General features: G+C 41.4%; 1 protein-coding gene across 13 annotated transcripts in view; it reads left to right on the top strand.

Moving 5' to 3' along the window:
* The window catches only part of ZBTB38 (zinc finger and BTB domain containing 38), a 161768-nt gene that overhangs the window by 20791 nt on the left and 118605 nt on the right, over positions 1–22372 (top strand). For 10 of the 13 annotated variants that reach the window (XR_012095573.1, XR_005241895.2, XM_038002776.2 and 7 more), the window contains exon 2: positions 21741–21927. The gene's annotated coding sequence lies outside the window, so the exon portion shown is untranslated. Of the gene's footprint in view, positions 1–21460; positions 21928–22372 lie in introns of those variants that run through there. The other 3 variants (XM_038002783.2, XM_038002781.2, XM_038002775.2) reach the window with 2 other exon arrangements.

The raw sequence follows: 22372 nt of genomic DNA, 5'->3' as shown, positions 1-22372 counted from the left end.
TTAGACTGTATGCTCCTAGTGTCAGGATTAGAGACAAAATGTGAGGAGGGAGATCATTTCCACTTCCAAAGGTGGTGGGGTGATATGTTTCTCGGTTTAAAAAATTAAAAGTATCATTTAATTTGTAGCTAGAGGAGCAATAGTTTATGGCTTATTTGAACCAGATCTGAATTCATTAAGACAGTCTTGACTGGACAAGACGTAATTTGATCTGAGTATATATAGAGCTGTAGAGGCATGTACACATATATTTCTATAATACATAGTCTCTTAGCATATGTTTAACATTATACACGGGCCTGTTTGCTTTCAGACTCCTTCCTCACCCTTCACCTCCTCTGCTCTTTGTCTTACCAGTGCCCACTTTTGCAAACAGATTTCTCTGGCTCCCAGGTCACCTAGGCTCCAGCTGAGCTCAGCCAATGAGAAACACTGGAAGGCGGGAGGAAGGAAAAAGCCAGGGTTTCTCTCCCTAAGCCTCTCAGATGTGGATGGTGCCTCTGACAGTAGCAGAGGTCTGGCTCCAGTTACTGCCAGAAAGGCTGCCATGGCTGTGGCTGTTCTCAGTGACCCTAGTCCCTGGGCGTTGGTAACACCGTCTCCTCCAATGGTTCCTTCAGTCCAGGATTGGGAGTGACTTCCTGCTGTCACTATTCTAAGCTTCTCAGGTTCTCTGTCACCTGTGTAACCAAGTCTCTATATTAAATTCCCTCTGTTATAAATACATGTAATGGTTTCTCTTGTTCTGATTAGACCCCGACTGATACATATGTCATGGTTAAAAACACATTTTCCTTTAACATAGATTACCTATTATTAGATTCTTTAATTATAGTCGTGGTTGTCAATCTATTATTATTTGTAATTATCTGTTTGAAGGGTAGTTCTTAATCTATTGAAGTTATTTATATTTGCCCATAACATTTTAAAATGCTTAAATATCATAAATGCTTGTGAATTCCACCATCTTGAGCTTCAAAGGAGTGGCCTAATTTTACTACATATGTTCACATGGTAAATGTAATGGAAATATAAATCATAAGCCAGTGAATAATTGTTATTCATAATGGGACTACTACTGTATTTTGTAGAAATAGCCCGCATCTATTCTTGAGCTAATACACATACTGACTTCCAGCAATAGTGCCATGGAGGAATGATCCAGTAATAGTTACAGTAAAAGAAATGCTCATAATAGCCTTGGAAGTTGGAAGTAATTATATCTTCCTCTTCAAGTGATTTATTTTTATCATTACTTGCAGTGTCTTTCCTGAACCTTAGCCTAAAATCCTCTCTCCTGCTGACTGCAAATTTAGATCCTTCCAGGAGGGGAATGCATTAGTAGAATGTCGTCAAAGGGCCCTCAACTAAAGCAAGTCAATTTGGCTACCATTTCCTTTCTTCCCTCCTTTTCTCATCTTACTCAAGCTTAAAGGATCCTACAAGTGTAAGTAAAGCACATAAACGAGCTAGGATTTCAAACGTGGAACCAGGCGTTGTGTCTGTCAAGAGCCCATGAGTGTCTGATTAAAGATGGCAGATGAGCACACTTGATTTATCCTCACCAAGACCCCACTAAAGCGATAGTAACAGCATTTAAAAAGTGATAATCACCATAGTAATGGTAAAGGGACTCTCGGCAGATAAGCAATTTTACAGAATTTCTAGAGGGTAAACAGTGAATGGAGAAGTGGAGGTAGAAGAAAGATAAAGGAAGCCAAACCTAAATTACAAGAGTAAGGGTGGAGGAGGCTAGAACTGAGGAGGAAGTTTTTGCAACGCAAAATCTAGGAGACTAGGCAACTCATAAACATCAGCTGAGAGAGTGATGGGGTTGAAATCACCATGATTCATGAAATACCCCAAAGGAGCAGTTAGCCTCTCACCCCACTTGGCAGCCAGGCAAGCCCTCCTCTATCTTTACCTTTACTCCCTCACCCCACTAAAAGTCTGACAGCCTTGTTCTCTCTACAAAATGAGGTGGCCCCCAAAATGAAACTACTGATATCCTGACATTTAGGAATTCGCTAGCTAAATAGCTGAGTCCCTACCAAGTAATTATAATGCATGTAATAGAAGCAGCAAATAGTTATAAAACACTGCAATGAGTACATTACATATTAATTCATTTAATATTCACAACTCCAGGAAGAAACTAAAGCACAGAGTGCTGTTTGAGATCATGCAGCAGTTAATTGACAATGCTAAATCACCACAAGGTTAAATCACCACTAGTAAGCTCATTCCAGGTGCAAAAAACAAATAAACAAAAAAAACCCCAAAGCTAATTAGTACCTTATTGTCTCATTTTAAAGTAAAGACAACTGAGGATGATCAGATACTTGAAGAAAGAATACAACATGATACAAAAATTAGCTGGGCATGGTGGTGCATATCTGTAATCCCAGCAACTTGAGAGGCTGAGGCACAAGAATCACTTGAACCTGGGAGGCGGAGGTTGAAGTGAGCTGAGATGGTGCCACCGCACTCCAGCCGGGGCAATAGAGTGAGACTCTGTCTCAAAAAAATAAATAAATAAATAAAAATACATCATGAAAGACAGATAAAAATAAAAACAAGAATGGCCCAAGGAAAGAGTAAACATGAGAAACAGAAGGGAAGAAAGAAACTCCCAGTTGGCACCGTTGAGAAATTTGATGAGATATTGCATCATAAAAGAACAGGATGCAATGAAAAAAGAAAAATCAGAGCATTGTTAGGAGCCCTTGGATATTCAAAACATTTACAAAAAAAAACCTCTATATATTTTTAAACAAAAGCATTAGAATATAAATTCAAAGAAATCTCCCAAAGAGGACAAAAAGATGGAAATCATAAAAGAAGAGAAAGGAGTCTTAGAGGGCTAATCCACAGTTGACTAATAGTAGTGACAGTAAGAGAAAATGGATATTGAGAAATAGAAGACATTTCCTAGAGCTGAAGGACATGAGTTCATTAGACATAGAATCATTGCATTTACACATCGGGGATAAGGAAATGATCCTGTATGACATTCGTAATCTGTGTTGTGACTAAAATGAAGTCTTTTGTGCTCTCTTTATAGGTTTAGTCTAGGAGTTGAATATGAGTAACAGGGCTTACATTATGGTGACCGTGAAAAATATTGTAGGGTTAGTAACCACTCTGATTACATTTCTTTTCTTGTATAGTCTTTTGGTTTTTTTCACTGGAGTTTGTATTTGCCTTTCTGAGCATCTTTGTCATCATTTTATCCCTCAAGTTTATTCAATCTCCTTATGTAATCATTTATTCTATCAAATCTTTTCTTTGCTCCTGAGACCTCACCTACTTCAATTTGGACATCTTGCTCTCTGGGTTCCTGCACAGGAATCACCTAGGGTCTTCACTGGATTAAATTGCTTGGAGTCTACATTTTGTTCTTTTGATCTTACTTCCTTGGTTTGCTGAAACAGATCCTCAGGTAACTTCTTTAGAAAGGATGTGTAGGTGATTAATTTTCTTTGACATCATATTTAATTAGCACCTTTAATTGATACATTGGTCAAAAGTGTATTTTTAGCTTGAAAATTGTTTTTTTCTTGAAACGTGGAAAAATTGTTCCAATGCCTTCTAGCATCAAGTGTTGCTAAGAACAGTTCTGATAAAATTCAAATTTTCATTCTTTTGGTAAGAACATTCCTTTCCTCTACTCTCACTATCTTAAAATGGATACAGCATTCACTAGTAATATAAGCCTATTGCTTAAAGGTATGGAGATATCTAGCAGAAGAAATGTCTAAAAAAGTAAGAAACGATTGCCTTTGTACAGTAGTACTGGGGAAGACAGTTCACCATTGCTTTTATTTATTTTTTCTTAACAATGTGCATTATTATTTTGAAAAAAAAATTATATTATAAAATGTGGGTTGCTAAACCATAAAGAAAAGCCAGTGAAAGATTATCACACATGGCAGGGTTGTGTTATCTCTAGGGTAGGGAGGTGGTTGTGCTCAGAACTCAGAAAGGAATGCTAGGGGCTCCTAGAGAACTGACGTTACTGTTATTTGACTTGAGAAGTAATTGACCAGTTGCTTGCTTCATACTTATCCTTTAAATGGTACAACCACGTTTTGTGAATTCTCCTAATACGCAATTCACAATTTTTAAAAAGAGGCATATGACATACATTCATTCCAAATGCCAATATAAATGTCTGGTCCAAGTCAGCTTAGCAAAATAAAAATTGTCTTGCAAAGATAATATTATCAATAATTTTCTTTAATAGTACAAAAACATATATCAGACCAGGCATGGTGAAGAGAAAGTTCCCTCCCTAGGACTTTGGGAGGCCGAGGCAGGAAGATTGCTTGAGGCCAGGGGTTCATGCCTGTCTGAGCAACATAGTGACCCTGTCGCTACAAAAAAAATTTTAGAAGCCAGGCACAGTGGCACATGCCTGTAGTCCTAGTTACTTGGGAGACTGAGGCAGGAGGATTACTTGAGCCTGGGAGTTAGCTGTAATCATTCCACTGCACTCCAGTCTGTCTCTTAAAAAAAAAAAAAAGACTCTATCTCTTAAAAAAAAAAAAAGTATTATCATTATTTTTCCCTTTTCGTTTTTCTCAGATTCAGTATTATAGGTTGAAAATGTTAAGTATTAAGTGCAATTGTTATCTAACAATTTCTTTATAGATGAGTTAAGCTTGTATTTTGAGGGTTTTTTAAATTCCATGGGAGAGGAAGATACTATTTGAACCTCAGGTTGCTGGAGATTTCAGTACAAAGATAAAGTCTTGTTTTTGTAAGGTTATGTTTCTAGAGGTTTACTGCTGATAATTTAACTCAGTTCCACATTGACTGAGTACTTGAGACCTACCAAGAATTCATTTACCCGATAAATATGCCAGGCATGGTTTTGGCCTAAAGCTGCAGACAAAGTCCTTGCTCTCATCAAGCTTACACTCTAGGGGAGCAGGGGCGACAGATAGTCAGCAATTCAATAAATAATTTTTTATATACCAAGTGATAAAGAAAAATAGAGCAGAAAAAGAAGCTAGAGAGGAGAGAGGAGGCTGCTATTTCATGCAGAAACCCGAATGAAAATGAGAGAGGGAGATGTGTAGCTATCTGGGATGTATAATCCCAGCACCTGCCTCCTTCTGGGGTTACACAAATAAATAGTGTCTCTGTCCTCAAGGTATGTATAGACTATGAAAGAACCCATGATAATCTGAACTCTCAGAATCAGATGTTGTAGAAGGGGTTAGATTCACAGTATGTTTAGACTGAAGATATACAGATGATGAAGGGAAGGTGAATGGGAGGGCTTCAGGTTTGAGAGATGAGTAAGCAGGCAAGAACGGAAGAAGCATTTCATAAAGGCAAAGCCAGCTAGGGTGGGCTCAAGGAATAGCTAGGAAAATAGGGTGATGATGGTATACATGGGTGAAGGGAACTGGGGGAGAACTTAAAGCAAAATGAATTATAGGCATAATACATGACAAATGGAGTAAGCCAGAGAGTGGACGAGAGGGTGGATGATCTTTGCCACAAAGCAGCTCACTAGGTGGAGTAGAGAGTGAAGCCTGTATTTTCCCCAGATGGAGGAGTGGCACTACTGAGCTGGGCCACTACAGGCTGCAGCCATAAAAGCCATATCTCTGATCATGACAAACTCACAGGCCAGTGAGCTCAGATATCAAACATGCACAGACAGAGGAATTCTGAAGACACCCGACTGAAAAATTGAAGGTAACATAAGAACCCCCAAATAAGACTAAGCTGCCTTCGGTCTTAGTAGTACTAGTTTGCATGCCAAACAAACAAATGAACAAACCCTGACCTCCCCTCCCCCGACCCCCAAACCTTGAAAAGTAGCAGAGCACGTGCAGACCATGATGAGGGAGTTTCGGGGCATAATGCACAGCAAAACTTCCACCAGACAGACAAGAGTCCCTTTGTCCCAAATCCCTCAGTTCACTAGGGGTGTTTAGGCCCAGAGGCTCTTGCTTTTCTTCTCCCCATCAGTCTCTCTGTCTCTGTCACCTTCACCATTTCTCTTCCACTCTTTTACCTCCCCCTCTTTCTTTTTTTCCAAACCGAGCCCTCAGACCTCAACCCAACCCTCTCTTCTTTCCAGGAGTTCTGGTCCTTCCCCGCTGAGGGTGATGCCCATTTTTCATCTTTCCCCTTTTGCATCACTTACCCCACAACCTTCCTCCAATCCACTCTTCTTAGAAAATAGAGAAAAGAAAAGAATTCTAGAAATTTCTCATTGAATATCTTCACTCTTGTTACTAACCAAAAAGCAAAAGTTGACATTAGAACTCATGGAAGAAAACTGAGAGTCAATTACCTACCAATACAATAGATATTTCAGTTTTCCAGAGGGAAAGGGTATTGGGAAGGGGAGAAGGGGGAAGGAAAGAGAGGACAATGGCCCTACTATCATTTGTATGCATGTGTGTTTCTCCCATGTATTATGGACCATGCCACACATTGCTGAAGCCTGTATCTTCCACAGCACCTTAGCAGGTAGAAATACTTGAATGAATGAGTGAATGAATAAATGGACACATGAGCATAGCAAATGAGGCATTGAGTGCGGTGAGATTGCTCCTAGCTGTCTGATGACAGTCCTGGTTCACTGTTACTCACTGTAGATGGAGACGGCTTCTTGGAAGCTATGCTGGACTCCACCAGTTATCTCCAGGAACGCTCCAGTTGTTCCTCCGGCAAGTGTGGTCTTGCAGAACAACACGATTGTTAGCTAACTGCTGCGGGAATTCATAACCACCCAATGAAGTCAACACTTGGGTATCTGGTCTTATCCCAAATTTCTTCAACTCAGGCCCTCTTGGTTGGACTTGTTGATTTCATAAGTCAATAATCCCTTCACTCTCTTACAAATAGTGTGGATTAAGTGGTATCAAGGCATAAATCTCTTTCAAAGTTCTATGCACAATACACACAATGCTTGTATCTCAAAGTTAACTTTTTAAAAACACCATAAATGTTATTACAAGGAAATCATTACTAACCTACAAAACCCTTAACACTCAGTATATCCCACGTGAGCTGCCTGCTAATCCTCTTTAAACCCTGCTTTCAGCATGGAATTCCTGTGCTGAAAACCCAGCTGCCCAGTGTCTGAAAAACTCTATGCAGCACTGAAAGCCAATGCTGGTCCCACTTTCCAGGCCATACTCCATGCATTCCGCATTGCTTCCAACATGCTGCCTCACAATCAGGTGGTGGCCATTCTCATCTCTGTCCCTTTGTCCAGCCAGCTTCTTCTTCCCTGGAGTTTCTCTCTTTCCCCTCCTCTCTCTCCCAGCTGACTGAAATCGAGAAATTGTATGGGCAATTTCTCCTTCAGGGAGCCTTCCTGACTGGTCCAGTCCTTGTAGCTTTCTGGGTTCCCCATGTCCCCGCCTTGCTCATGGTCAGCACAACCCCACAGTGCACTTCAGGATTCATCGGCATCTCTCTCCAGGCAGGCAGTACCTTCCTCCTGGAAGTACTCTCCTCCTGGAAGTACCCATATCTTTTACTTCTCTCTGTCTCTCAGAATGCTGAACACATTGCTTTTTGCATAATGACTGTTATTGCAAAACTCTGATTGAGTCAAAGGAACTAAATCCATTTGTCTAAGGACTTGCAGTTCACCCCAGTTCAGATGATGGGCACTGGGAGAATGATAGGCATAACCAAGACGGAGGGTCTAGGCCTAATTCCAGGCCTCTTTCTCACGATTCTTCTTGAAGATCCTGTTTTCATCTTATTTTTACGGTGGGTAGTGGAGTACATGGTAAGATCCTAAGAAGTCATGTTTCCACTCAATTAATATATGCACACATTGTTATAAACTAAGCTATACATGCTTAGTTTATATTCTCTTAGAGAGAATTTCTAAGAGGTGAAGATTACAATGAAAGGAAGGAGAGTTGAGGAAGCTCTGCTCAAAATACAAGCACTCCTCTCTTTCCAAGGAGGAATCTCATAGATTACATTATAAAGATAAATGTGGGTAACAGGTAAGAATGCAGTATAACAACAATACCCAGATGCAAAGAATGTCACATTTCTGTATTTCTCTCAAATCACATTAAACTTGGCTACAAAGTCCTTACTCTCCAAGGCTGGGAAATAGCCTAATATCCTGATTACTGGGTCTTCCTGACACCTCCATAGGCATGTACAGGAGCCCCAGGCTTTCACGTGCTTAGAGAAATGGGGATATCCTGATTCACAGACCATGGTGGTTGTCATGGTAACCGCTACTCCTGCTACTCCATGTTCTAGCCTTTTCTGCTAGTTGGGCCTTCTGGGGGGCCATGGAAAGATGTCTTGGTGCTGTGCTTGTCTTCCCTGGCCACAGGTTATCCATGGAGAGCCCTACCCCGGCTCTCAAAGTTGGAGCGTACAGTGTGCAGCCTCCACAGGCTTTCCAGTAGCTCCCACCTGAGTTCACACAGCAGGGGTGGGATATAGATCCCTGCCACCCTGGAAATCTCTAACCCAAAATCCCACCTCTCACACAGACTTCCCATGTTAGAGGAGTCACCAGTAGGGCTGAACCACCCTCTCCTCCTTTAGCCATAGCAACTGTCTCCACCATCCTGAATAATTCTTCTTAATCAGTCTGAATTTCAAACAAAGATCTGAGTGGAGGGGCTTTATCCTGGGAGCCCAAAAACTTCTCTGTTTTAGGCTCCAAAGCACAAAGGGCTATTTCTTTCTCCATGAGGAAAGAGAGCCAGCCCAAGACACAAAACTCAAAGCTAAGAAGAAATTCCCTTATCATGCTTTTTTGCTGGTAAGACCACAGCAGTAAAAAGGACACCTATTAACTTCTCTGCCACTCTCTGTTTCATAGGTGAACACTCAACCTATAGGTATGTGTTTGTGGTGGAGCGGGGGTTGTGTGGCCAAGTGCATTAACAAAGGTGATGTGGAGACTGATGAAATCTCAAAGGGCAGCTCTGAAAGAGGAGCCATGAGAAGAAAGCATTAACTGTAGCAGGCGTTGCCGTGCCCTGGGACCATGGGAAATGAGGAAATGGCAATTTGCAAGGATTTCCTGGGCAGCAGTTGGACTAGGGCTGGTGTAAGGAATAGGACTACTCATACAGTGGCCCAGGGGCGAGAAGACAGACGGCTCTTCCCTTGCCCGGCCCTACATCCTGGCACGGGGCTACACTTCAAGGGATGCCTTTTTCTCACTCATACAAAAGTGTTAAGGGCTGCTGCAGCTCTGTTTAGGAAAGACAGTGGGATAAGAAAATATGCCAGGTTCAAGGGAAGCCTCGGTATTTGGTCGACCACAAAGACTGACACAATTCTGTACTACATCTAACCTTACATGAAAGCCTCACCAAGCATCAGGGAAACAAAAAGCATTGACACAACCAAATACCAATCAAGGGAAGCCAGGGATGGGGAAACCAAGGCAGAGCGGCATCTTGTCTCCCTTCCTCCTCTCCTCATCTAGTTGGTCAATTGGTCAAGTGCTCTGGCTGTATCAGTCCAGGCAAATATGGAGAATTCTTAAATTCTCACTTAAAGTGTTAGAGGAGAGCTTTTAAAGATGATTGTTCCTGCTAGGCTTCCTTATTTGATATTGTAAACAACTTAATAAGTGTATTCTATGTAAGTGTCTTAGAATGGAGAAATTGGGAAAAAAAAGATTTGAGATTTCCTTCATTAACCATCAAGAATGACTTTTTTTAAAAGTTCACTTGGGAACTATAAATGTAATATCTGTTAATTGCAGAAAATAGGTAGATCACTACCAAATTGCTCTCTTCAAAATTATGTATAATATATGTTATAAATGTTATAGAACCAATTTGTTTTCTCATTACTACTATTTGTGTTTGATTTTTTCTCCATACATTTGACCATTAGGCATATTCTTAATCTTTTCCATGTTTGCCAATGTGATAGGCAAATGACCCTACTTGTATTGGTCTCCATTTCCCTGATGCTAGTGATACTGAACATGTTTTATATACTATTTGTCATTCGTACTTTTACTATGACTTACTTTTTTTTTTTGCCCTCGTTCTTGTGTGTTGTTTGTTCAATTAGCGCTGATATTAATCCTTTATTATTCTCCTGAAAATATTTTCTCAAAGTATGTCATTTGTCCTTCAACAGTGTTTATGGTGTCTTTAGCCAAACAGAGGGTTTTTATGCAAAGAAACCTATCAATGACTTACTTTATGGTATTTGGGGTTTTGTGACTTATTTAGGAAGGCACCCTCCATTATAGAAATATTCTCTTTTGTTTTTCCATTTGGTATTTTTGTCATCTTTTCTGTTTTGTTTTGTTTTGTTTTTTTTGTTCGTTTGTTTTGAGATGGAGTCTCACTCTGCTGCCCAGGCTGGAGTGCAGGGGCACAATCTCGGCTCACTGCAACCACCGCCTCCCAGGTTCAAGCAATTCTCCTGCCTCGGCCTCCTGAGTAGCTGGGATTACAGGCACCCCCCACCATGCCCAGCTAACTTTTGTCTTGAACTCCTAAGCTCAGGTGACCTGCCCACCTCAGCCTCCCAAAGTGCTAGGATTACAGCATGAACCACTGCACCTGGCCATTTCTGTGGTCTTTAAAGAAGTTTGTATCATGAACTTAGCTTTTATTTATTTGTTGTATAATGCAGAGGTAAGACCCTTAATTAACACCACCTAATCACATTTCATATGCATTGTAGAGAAAAAGGAACCTAAGCTCTTTATTCACGTGAGAGACGTGGTGAGAACTCTGTGAGAGAGGAAAAGATGTTACCCAATAAAGATCATACACTCTAGTGGGAAGGCTATTATGGTAGCCACATAATCCAAATTTTCTAAAGTAATCCTGGTTTGTAATAGTCTTTCTTACTGACACAGCATTAGCACCAACTTCTGATTCAGAAACTGTGGTCATATAGCCAATCAGCCTGTGAAAGAGGACAAGGTAAGCACCACAGGAAGTCTATTGGATTCTACTAATTCAGAGGTGCAAGGGGCATTTCTGCCTGGCTTTCCAGACAGAAATATTAGGGAGAACATTTGAATTGAGCCTCAAAGGCAAGTTAAATTTTGATAGACCAAGATGGTGGGAGGCCCACCTTGTTCTTGCCAGGCCCAGGAAACAAGGAGCAAAGGCAGAGAAGCAGGGAAGCACAGGTTGTATGTCTGGAACCCTTGCAATCTGTCCAATTGTCTGCCAATAGGAAAGTCATGAGGAATTAAATTATATGGTAGTTTGAGGCCAGAGGGTGGAAAACTTTGAAAATCAAGGAAATGAATTTGTGCTTTATTTTCTAGATAATAGATCACCACAAAATATTCTTTTAAAAATGGCTTTATTAAGATATGATTCACATGTCATTCAATTCACCTATTTAAAGTGTAAAATTCAACCTTTTAAAGTGTATAATTCAAAAGTTTTTAGTATAGTCACAGACAAATGCAACCATCAACACAGTCACTTTTAGAAAATTTTCATCACCTCAGAAAGAAACCTTATACCCTTTGACTGTCATCTCCCTAAGCCCCCATCTCCATCCCATCCCTAAGCAACCACTAATCTATTTTCTGCCCGTATAGATTTCTCTGATCTGGATGTTTTATATTTATGAAAACATAGAATTTGTGGTCTTTTGTCAGTGGCTTATCTGATTTGGCACAGTACTACCACTAAAGGCTTGAACTACAGAATTCTCTAACCAAACTGGCTCTTTAGAGAGAAGGAACTGCATTCAGGATGGTGGATGGGGGCTGGGAGATCAAGGAGAGCCATTAGGAGGCCAGTGAGTAGCTGTTATGTAGTCATATGAGTGGTCAGTAAGGAAGCTTTTGGCTGCAAGTAAGGAACACTGAAGTACAAATAGCATAAATGACAAAGACATACTATCTTACTAACAGGAAACCTGGAAATAGGTGGTTCTTGAGTTGACCCATGACTTACCAGTGTTGCCAAGGACCCAGCTCTTCCACCTTTCTCTCCATCATCTTAAGGTACTGGTTTTTACACTCTGACCTTCCCCCTCATGGTTGGAAGATGCTGCGGCTCTTCAAGGAATCACCTCTTCATACAATCGCTTACAGAAACCTGAAACTCTGGATTTTAAGGAAGGAAACTTTCTCCCAGTGCTCTACTCAAGAAACTTCCCCTCATGTGCCATTGGCCAGAATCATGCCACACATCCATGCCTTAGTTGTGAGGTAGGCTGAGCATGTCCCTGTCTGCCATTGTCAACCCCTATGGTGGGTGGTGAGCTCTGCCCAGCAAGAAGGAAAGGAGAGGTGTTGGCAATTGTGTAGGCTAACAACAGTGTTTGCCACAAGAGACAAAGAAGATCCAGGATAGCAGAGCATTCTTAGTCCAGCAAAGGACAGTATTTTTTGAAGATAAGAATGTGGTCAACTGGAACAGTGAAGATAAGAAAAATAGTAATCAATAAAAAGATAACGGGGACCAGGCACAGTGGCTCATGCCTGTAATCCCAGCACTTTGGGAGGCCAATGCAGGAGGATCGCTTGAGCCCAGGAGTTCAAGACCAGCCTGGGCAACACAGCAAGACCTCATCTCTACAAAAAGTTAAAAAATTAACCAGGCATGGTGGTGCATGCCTGTGGTTCCAGCTACTCAGGGGGCTGAGGTGGGAGGATTGCTTGCGCCCAGAAGGTTGAGGTTGGAGTGAGCCATGATCACACCACTGCACTCCAGTCTGGGCAACAGAGCAAGACCCTGTCTCATAAACAAAAACAACAAATTTTTTTTGAGTTGTCTCAGTTTTCCTTATAAACTTGTCATAAAATGAAGTTTTAAAACCTCATATTCAGTAGAAGACCAAACGTGCTTCCTATAAAATGTCCATAATAATAAATACAAAAACAACAAAAGAATCTTACTAATTTCTAGTTAGACAGCATAGCCTACAGAAGATTCTAATCCTGAGCCAAGCTCTGTACAAAAGGGTGAGATCCCAAGTGTCAAAGAGGCATTAAAGACATGCACCACACGATTCAGTGTCCTCTAATGTCTGTCATAGACCATCTTAGCTCTGGGACCCCACAGTGCTAAGCTTCTGGGAACATGCAGTAGATCCTTATCTTTGATCTGAAGAGGTACTCTGTTTATTAAATATGAAAAATTATAATTTGTGCTGTTGACTCTAACTCCTGTATGACAAGCAAAGTCAAAAGAATCCCCTGTGTGCCTTCATGCTTGTTTCGGTGTGTGCCTGGAGAGAGGGATGAATGTCTTAAGCTTCACCATCAGAAATTGCCATTTTTTACATCAAAAAGGGTCTGCAATTGTCATTTCTAATACAGTTCAGCCTAATCAACCACCAAGGATGTTAACATTGATTCTGGGGAGGCATGAGGGGATGGAAAATCTTTTAATTATATTTTATTATATTACTCTTATGAGCATGTATTATTTTTGAATTTTTAACAATTCAAATTTTAAAAAATTAAGGAACAAAAAGAGAATGCTTAGTCTGAGCTGTCAAAAGCTGTGAGTAAGCTGTAAGTCCCTGGGCAGGTCCCATTATTTTTCTAATCTAGGATTTCTTCACCTCAGTACTGTTGACTTACTGGACCAGATAGTTGTGTTGGGGTGGGGGGCTGTCCTGTGTATTGTAGGATGTTTGGCAGCATCCCTGGCTTCTACCCACTGTTGACAGTATTACTCCCCAAAATGACAATAAAAAATGTCTCCAGATGTTGCCAAACGTTTTCCAGGGGGCAAACACACCCCTGGTTGAGAATCACTGCTCTTGTCCTCAATTTCTCATCAATAAAAGGAAGCACAGAACCGAGTGCTTTAAGCTCCCCTGAAGCACCAAATTCTCTGACTCCATCAATGTCAAATCTGTAAATGTGTTTTCCAGAAGCTATTTTCCTCCAGAACCACTAGAGGGGACACTCTGCTACACAAAGGACAAAAACAGAGCACTCGGGGAACTTTGTTTTCCTCTCCTCTTGACTTTGTTTCTGTTTCTGACAGCACCAGCCTTAAATAAATAGTCTTGATGTTGAGTGTGATAACCTCTCACCATGAAGCATGAAGAGTTGTTTGTCTTGTGCCTGGTGCCATAAAAGTCAGTGTTTTTAGATATGGCGGGGAGGGGAGAGCAAAATGTTCTCTGCTTTTTAGACATTCTTTGTAAGGTAGTCAGATGAATCATGCCTCTAAAAAAAGATATGCATTTCCATAAGCGGAGCCTGCAGGACAACCAGGCTGGGAGGTGGAAAATCTAGTTCTCTTCCTGGTCCTGCCACTTCTGGGCTGTGTGATGTTGGCCAAATTTCTTGACTTCTCTGGTTTTATATAAATAACAGAACTGAAGACGCTGAGGCTGAGAAGTTAAGGTCACACAGTATGTTAAGTGGCCAAGCAAAGACTTGCATCTGACCCATCAACTTCATAGAATAGTTGTGAAAACCAAATGAGATGGAGTACGTGAAAGAGTTTTGAAAAATAGAAAACCACACAAGTTTAAGGTGTGGATGTGTAGATATGTGGGAATGAGAGAAGGGGATGGCTATGGGGTGGCATGAGGGAGCAGGAACAGAAGTTTTGCTGTGTTTGCACACAGCAAATAGAAGTTACTCCTTCTCCAAGTGTTGTATATTACAGGAAAGAGCCTCAGTGCCCCCAAATACTTCACTACTGATGGAGCTTCATCCCTAGAACTTAAGGTCTCCAACCCTATATAAGTGGACACATCACTAAGAGGAGTTTATGCTCTCATGAGTTGTTTAAACACCTTAGTGAAAGTGAGGGATCTATATTGACACTGGTTTTTAAACATTTGTTTAAAACCCTGAACCACAATAGAAAATATGTTTCACAGAGAGACCTAGCTCACATACATATTATAAAATTGAAAGTGTTTGTTATAATGTACTTGGATCTTTTCTATTGTTTTATTTTATTCTATCACTTGAAACCAATGCTGACCCACTAAATAATGAGTCCTGACCTGCGCTTGAAGGTGTTATACTAGAAGGTTTTGTGGAGGGGAAAGAGTATAGGGTCCTGGGGCTAGTCTAGGGAGGAAACAGATGTGGCCTCTAAACAATACTCAAGGAGCCCTAAAGATGAACTTTTTACAGTTTGCCAAGGGCTCATTCTCTGAGGCATGATTCAGGAGGAAGAAAATAGAACAATAATTCCAAATTCGAATTCCCAAAATTCACCCGAATGAGTGACATGGGCCATTGGGTAGCAATCTCTAGGCTGGATTCTCAGAGGTTATGATCTAAACCCCACATCATTAACATAAAATATGGATAGCATAAAATAACCAGCACAAAAAAAAAACATTTTTAATCCAACATCTATTGAGCCATTATTATATATCAGACATTGCACTAAGCACTTTACATGAGTGATAGGACATACTTTAAGTTTAAGTGTTCCCTGATTTTCTTCTCTTCCTGCCCACTAACAAGATTTCTGGATTTGTCTGTCCAATTTCTTTTTCTGCCCCATCAGAAGAAGAACTGGACAGAAGCAGAAGGACCAGAGGAATGCTGATTAGGACTGGAGAGAAAGCTTTTATGGAGTTTGGGAGAAAGAAAGGGAGGCAGAAGCTATGGAGTGTAAGGGGCTTGGATAGGAGGGGGAAAGGATGCTAAGGGGAATTGAAGGGGCTCTTTGTGATGTTTGAGAAATGCAAGTATTAATATGAGTTAATTAGAAGTTACTTTTGGCAACTAGACGGGGTTTCTTGGGCTGCAACCCTGCCCCCTCCCCAAGACTGCACCCTGTGGGTCATGGTCTGAAGAGGGTTACATATGCATTATCTTATTTAATCTGCATAACAAACCCATAAGGTGGTATTAGTATTTCCTTTTTCTCACATGAAGAAAAAGAACTTGATACAGTCGAAGTAACCTTACATTACATGCAGGTAATAAATAGTGAAACCAGGACTGGGACTTAAGACTTTTGATCATGAAAGCACAAACTCTTAAGTCCATGAGCATAGATGATTCCCAGTATAAACAATATCAGTTAATAAAATACTCGAGAATAAATTTAACAAAATAATTGCAAGACTTGTACACTGAAAACAACAAAACATTACTGAAATAAATCAAAGATCTAAATAAATGAGAAGGCTTCCTAGGTTTATGAATCAGATGACTTAATATTGCTAATATGGGATTACTCCCAAAATTGATCTGCAGGTACAATTTAACATCTATCAAAACCCCAGGTGTATTTTTTTGCAGAAATTGAGAAGCTGATTCTAAAAATCATACAGCAATTCAAGGGATTCAGAATAGCCAAACAATCTTGAAAAAGAACAAAGTTGGTAGATTCACACTTCCTAATTTCCAAACATAATATAAAGCTATAGTAATCAAAACAGTGTTGTACTGACATAATAATAGATATCTAAATCAATGGAATAGAATTAAGACTCCAGGAATAAATATTAATATTTATGGTCAGTTGATTTTTGACAAAGGGGCCAAGACGATTCAATAGAGGAAAGAATAAACTATTTTAAAAATAAACTCTTTATTTTAGAATAGTTTTATATGTACAGAATTGTTGTAAAAATAATCTTTTCAACAAATAGTTATAGGACAACCAGATAGCCACATGAAAAGAATGAATGTGGATCCCTACCTCACACCATAAGCAAAATTAACTTAAAATTAACTTAAATTAAATTATCATAGATCTAAATGTAAGAACTAAAACTAGGCCGGGCGCGGTGGCTCAAGCCTGTAATCCCAGCACTTTGGGAGGCCGAGACGGGTGGATCACGAGGTCAGGAGATCGAGACCATCCTGGCTAACACGGTGAAACCCCGTATCTACTAAAAAAAAATACAAAAAATTAGCCAGGCGAGGTGGCAGGCGCCTGTAGTCCCAGCTACTCAGGAGGCTGAGGAAGGAGAATGGCGTAAACCTGGGAGGCGGAGCTTGCAGTGAGCTGAGATCCAGTCACTGCACTCCAGCCTGGGCGACAGAGTGAGACTCCGTCTCAAAAAAAAAAAAAAAAAAACAAAGAACTAAAACTATAAAACTCTTAGAAGAAAACTCAGGTGTAAATCTCCATGACCTTGGGTTAGATAATGTTTTCTCAAATATGATGCCAAAAGTACAAGTGATGAGAGAGAAGATTGATAAGTTGGACTTCATCAAAATTAAAAACTTTTATGCTTCAAATAACACCAACCAGAAATGAAATGACAACCATAGACAGGGGGATAATATTGTAAAATATATATCTGATAAGGGACTTATGTCTGGGATATATAAAGAATCCCTAAAACTCAAAAATTAAAAAAATAAAAAAATAGGCTGAGCGCGGTGGCTCACACCTGTAATCCCAGCACCTTGGGAGGCCAAGGCAGGCGGATCACCTGAGGTTGGGAGTTTGACACCAGTTGGACTTCATCAAAATTAAAAACTTTTATGCTTCAAATAGCACCAACCAGAAATGAAATGACAATCATGGACAGGGAGATACTATTATAAAATATATCTGATAAGGGACTTGTGTCTGGGATATATAAAGAATCCCTAAAACTGAAAAATTTAAAAAAAAAATTTAGTCCGGGTGGCTCACAACTGTAATCCCAGCACTTTAGGAGGCCGAGGCAGGCAGATCACCTGAGGTCAGGAGTTCAAGACCAGCCTGACCAACATAGAGAAACTCTGTCTCTACTAAAAATACAAAATTAGCCAGGCATGGTAGCGCATGCCTGTAATCCCAGCACTTGGGAGGCTGAGGCAGGAGAATTGCTTGAACCCGGGAGGTGGAGGTTGTAATGAGCTGAGATCGTGCCATTGCACTCCAGCCTAGGCAATAAGAGGGAAACTCCATTAAAAAAAAAAAAAAAAAAAGCCCAATTTGAAAGGTAAAGGATTTGAATAGACAGTTCTCCAACGACGATATACAAGTGACCAATAAGCTCCTGAAAACATACTCAACATCATTAGTCATTTGTTAAATGCAATTCAAAACCACAATGAGATATCACATTGTACCCACTAGGATGGCTATAATAAAAAAGACAGACAATAACAGCGTTGGTGAGGATGTGGGGAAATCAGAACCCTCATAAATTGCTAGTGAGAATGTAAAATGATGCAGCACTTTGGAAAACAGTTGGACAGTTTCTCAAAATGTTAAACATAGTATGATATCACCCAGCAATCCCACTCTTTTGTGTCTACCCAAGAGACATGAATGCATGTCCACAAAAAAAAAAAAACTTGCACATGAATGTTCATAGCAACATTATTCATAACAGCCAGAAAGTGAAAACAACTCAAGTGTTCGTCAACTGAGATTTGGATAAACAAAATGTTGTATACTCACACAGTGGAATATTATTTGGGCATAAAAAGTAATGAAGTACTAAACTATTCTATGCCTTAGTTCATTTGCTGTTGCTTAAACAGAACACTTGAAACTGGGTAATTTATAAAGAAAAGAAATTCACTTCTTACAGTTATGAAGGCTGAGAAGTCCAAAGTCTAGGGATCACATCTGGTGAGGACCTTCTTACTGGTGGGGACTCTCTGGCAAGTCCCAAGGTGACACAGGACATTACATGGCGAGGGGGCTGAAAGTGCTAGCTCAGGTCCCTCTTCCTCTTCTTATAAAGCCACAAGTCTCTCCTTGTGATAACCCATTAATCCATTAACCAATTAATCATTAATCCATGAGTGGATTAACCACCTCTGAAAGACCCCACCTCTCAATACTGCCATATTGTAGATTAAATTTCAACATGAGTTTTGGAGAGGACAGATATTTGAACCATATATTGTATGATTCCATTTGTAGAAAATATCCAGAAGAGGAAAATCTATAGAGACAGAAACTAGATGAGTGGTCGTCTAGGGCTGGTAGGTGGGGACAAATGAAGAATGATACCTAATAGGCATGGTGTTTTTTGGGGGGATGACAAAAAATGTTAAAAACATAGATTACAAATTACATAATTCTGTAAATACACTAAAACCCATTGAATTGTACACTTTAAGTGGGTGAACTTTATGGTATATAAATTATACCTTAATATTTTTTTTTAAAGAGAGGGAATGAAATGAGAGAAATCTAAGGCAACAAGTATAGACAAGTCTTCCAAGGAATTCCTTGCATTAATAAAGGTTTGGTTTTAATTACCAGCATTTAACTGCTTTTGTTGTAGCAAAGGAGGAGGCTGCTCCACTTCAGGTAGAAGCTAGGAAAGTGATATTGTACTTACTTCTCTGTATCTTCAAATGGATATTTTTCCCAGTTCTCTGATTTTGTGTTCACTGTTAGTATCAACCCCAGAGCATATAACCCAAGAATCTGTGTCTCACTTAAGCTTACTGATCATTTCTGCTTCTTTTCTTTATTTTTCTCTTCACATTATCCTGATAGGATGCAGGGTGAAGAAATGATCAGCCTTTGTTCATCTTATTAGAGAAATAAATACCTGTGTGTATGAAGCAAGCAAGGCCACTGAGTCTTTGGGGAAACAGAGCAGGGAGGTGCCCAGAGGCATTTTCTGCAGAGAAGGAAGAAAAGAATAAACAAGTCTTCTGCCAAAAATGCCTGGAACTTAAAGTGATTTCCTCAGCCCAAGATCAGGCTGTGTGCAGACACTGACAGTGAACCTGATCAGTTGCTGCTGCTCCCTTGATTAAAAGCATGTGGCTTTCTCTCTTGTGAAATTCACCTCTATAAATTCCACCTGCCTAGGGATTCAAACTACAAGGAACAAGTGCAATTCCTCAGAGTGGCAACTGGCAGAGCTCCCAGGAACAAGGTAGAACTACACAATGTCCCAGGCATCAGAGGCACAGATTGCCTGAGCCAGGGACAGTGGTCTCTGTGACCTGACACCCCACCCACAGTGGGAAGGAAAGCTGTGGGTGTGTTATCAAGGAGGCCTCCACAAGGGGCTGGAAATCCCTGGTTTTGTCTTCCTCTTGGAATGAGACATTTACTCTAAAAGAATCATGGAAAAGTACAAACCACAGAATCATAAACCACACGGGGAGAGGCTACCTCGTAGTCATTCTTATACTGGGCCCAGATACCCCGAAAGCAGATGTTCTCTTCTCGCCACCCCTCCTCGCCTTTGCTTGCCCACAGTCATTGCCAGGACTCTCCCTCAGGCCCAGAAAGGCAGCCGATTCCTGGTAGGAGGGCGCTAAGAGTAGAAAGTAACTACCATTGTCAGGTCCAGATCTGTTCCCTGTCCCTTCCCGTTGCCCCTGCACTCTAAAACCACACCACAGTTCCAACTCTTTTTCTGAGTCCAGAGTCTTTGAGAGTGCCGTCATGTCCTTCTTCCTGTAGCCTTCTTGTCTACCCCAGATGTACCCCTTTAATTTCACTGACCTTCCCACCCATATCCATGAGGCCAGAAGGCAACAAAAAGACAAGCGTGGAGTCTGGCTCCCGCCGAGGTACTCTGTCCCCCGTGGCTCTCGGATTTTGCATCTACCACATGCCACAGGCCTGCGTCCATCCGACCTCCCTTGTTTCTCATCCCCGCTTGAACCTGATGACTGACTCGCCCTCCTGGCCACGCTGAGTAACCCGCCCAGTTGCCAAACCTCAGACCTGGTGTTGACGCAGTAAGAAGGCCTGAGGCCCATGTTGCCAGAACATTCCTAATTGTTTCACTGTTTCCTTGTAGGATTTGGTTTCAAGTCCCATCTTTATCCTTGTCTCCTTTCTCCTGGCCAGGGTGCCCTTGGTCAATATTCCTTCATTCACTCCAGCCACTCAGCACCGTGATTAAGAAAACAGGATGTGAGATTAGATGATCCAGACTCTGCCACGAACTAACTAGCTGTGAGGCTTCAGAAAAGTGTCTTAACCTCTCTGAGCATCCATTTCCTCCTCTATAGCATTAAGACTATTAATGGTACCTACCTCACAGCTGTTTTGTTGTGATAATACCAATAAATGAAATAATCTTCATAAAGCACAGAGGCTTGAATGTTCACTCTAAGTATTTAATATGTGTCCTCTACTATTTTACAATGATCATTCCTTAATTCAAGCCTCATGCCAGGCACTGAGATATAAATATCCCCTTTAAAGAGCAGTCATGTCTTAAATCCAGGAAGAGCTAGTTAATGTTGGCACCTAGGGCAGGCAGCTAAGCCCAGGGCCACAGTACAGAGGCAGAGGAGAATAGACACTGACCACCAGGAGCTGCCCGGGGATGGTGACAAAAGTGCCTTCCACCTTTCCGCATCTCTTTCAATACCACTGCAACTCCTTGAGTAGGTGGGCACCACACAGAAGAAGGGGAATGGCAGAGGGGCAGTGAGAGGTCCCCAGGGAAACAGCCTCTTCTTCCCTGCTTCTCTGACAGAGCACGGCCATGCCTCTGCCATGCAGGAGGGTGATGTCCTTTGGGGAGGCCTTGTTGAATCTGTCTGGGGCTGTTCCGGAAGTAGGAAGGGCGGCTGGGGGTGGGGAGACGGCAGGAATGTTCTCCTGGCCTGCTGGTCTGTGCCGGCCAGTATGCTGAGAGGAGGGCCTCTGGACATCAAAGGTTCCTTTTGTCCCCTTCCGAGTGGCAGGGCAGCCCGGCCGGGCTGCTGGCGATGACTCAGGCCTGGCCCTGACGTCACCCACGCCCGGCCACTGGCCTCCCTCTGAAGCCAGGAAACTAGCTGGGGAGTGGCACTCGCAGCTGCAGCAAATCTCAAAATAAAGAGGCAACGGCCTTTCTCCTCCTCTCCATCTCCCTACAGCACACCTTTTATTTCTTTTCTTCTTTTTTTTAAGCCTCACGAAAGATTTTACTTGTAGATCAACTTTCAAAATGTAGGAAGTCAGAATGGGTGACATCATCAGAAAAATATGTGGAGCTGATCGCCACAAGAAGTGAAGAACCCAGGGCACGAAAGCGGTTGTGACTCCTAGGCCCAGGGAGTTGGCAGCGTCTGGGCTTCAGAGGAGCCAGCGCCTCCGAGTAAGTGAAGGCCCACTTTTGGCACCCCCTCACTCAGTGCCCTTCACTGTAGGGCGCCATCTTGTTCCCTGACGCCTACAGCTTGCCAAACCCCAGCCCAGAGTTGGGAGTAGGGACTGCATTTGGGAGACCCTCTAAATACGGCCCCAAAGGGATCTGATCTCTCTCTTCTCCACAGGATCAGAAAAGAATGCAAAAAAAAAAAAAAAAAAAAAAAAAAAAAAAAAAAAAAAAAATACTAAGACGGAAACCCAGGGGAGAATGGCCCAACTGATGCCTTTCCCTATCAACCCTCTTGTTTTGCCTCCTCTTCCTCCCCTCACCTGAGTACTCTGTTTCAGACTGTCAGAATGTTTGTTCAGAGTTCTGGATTGTTTGCTTCCTAGATCTTATACTGAGCGATCAGACATAAAAATAAACCCTGTTCTAGGCAAATACGTGTCCT

Source organism: Chlorocebus sabaeus, chromosome 15 (assembly GCF_047675955.1).
Source record: "Chlorocebus sabaeus isolate Y175 chromosome 15, mChlSab1.0.hap1, whole genome shotgun sequence".
NCBI lineage: Eukaryota > Metazoa > Chordata > Mammalia > Primates > Cercopithecidae > Chlorocebus > Chlorocebus sabaeus.
Note: the sequence above shows the minus strand (reverse complement) of the source record. Positions and strands in the feature narration are given on the sequence as shown.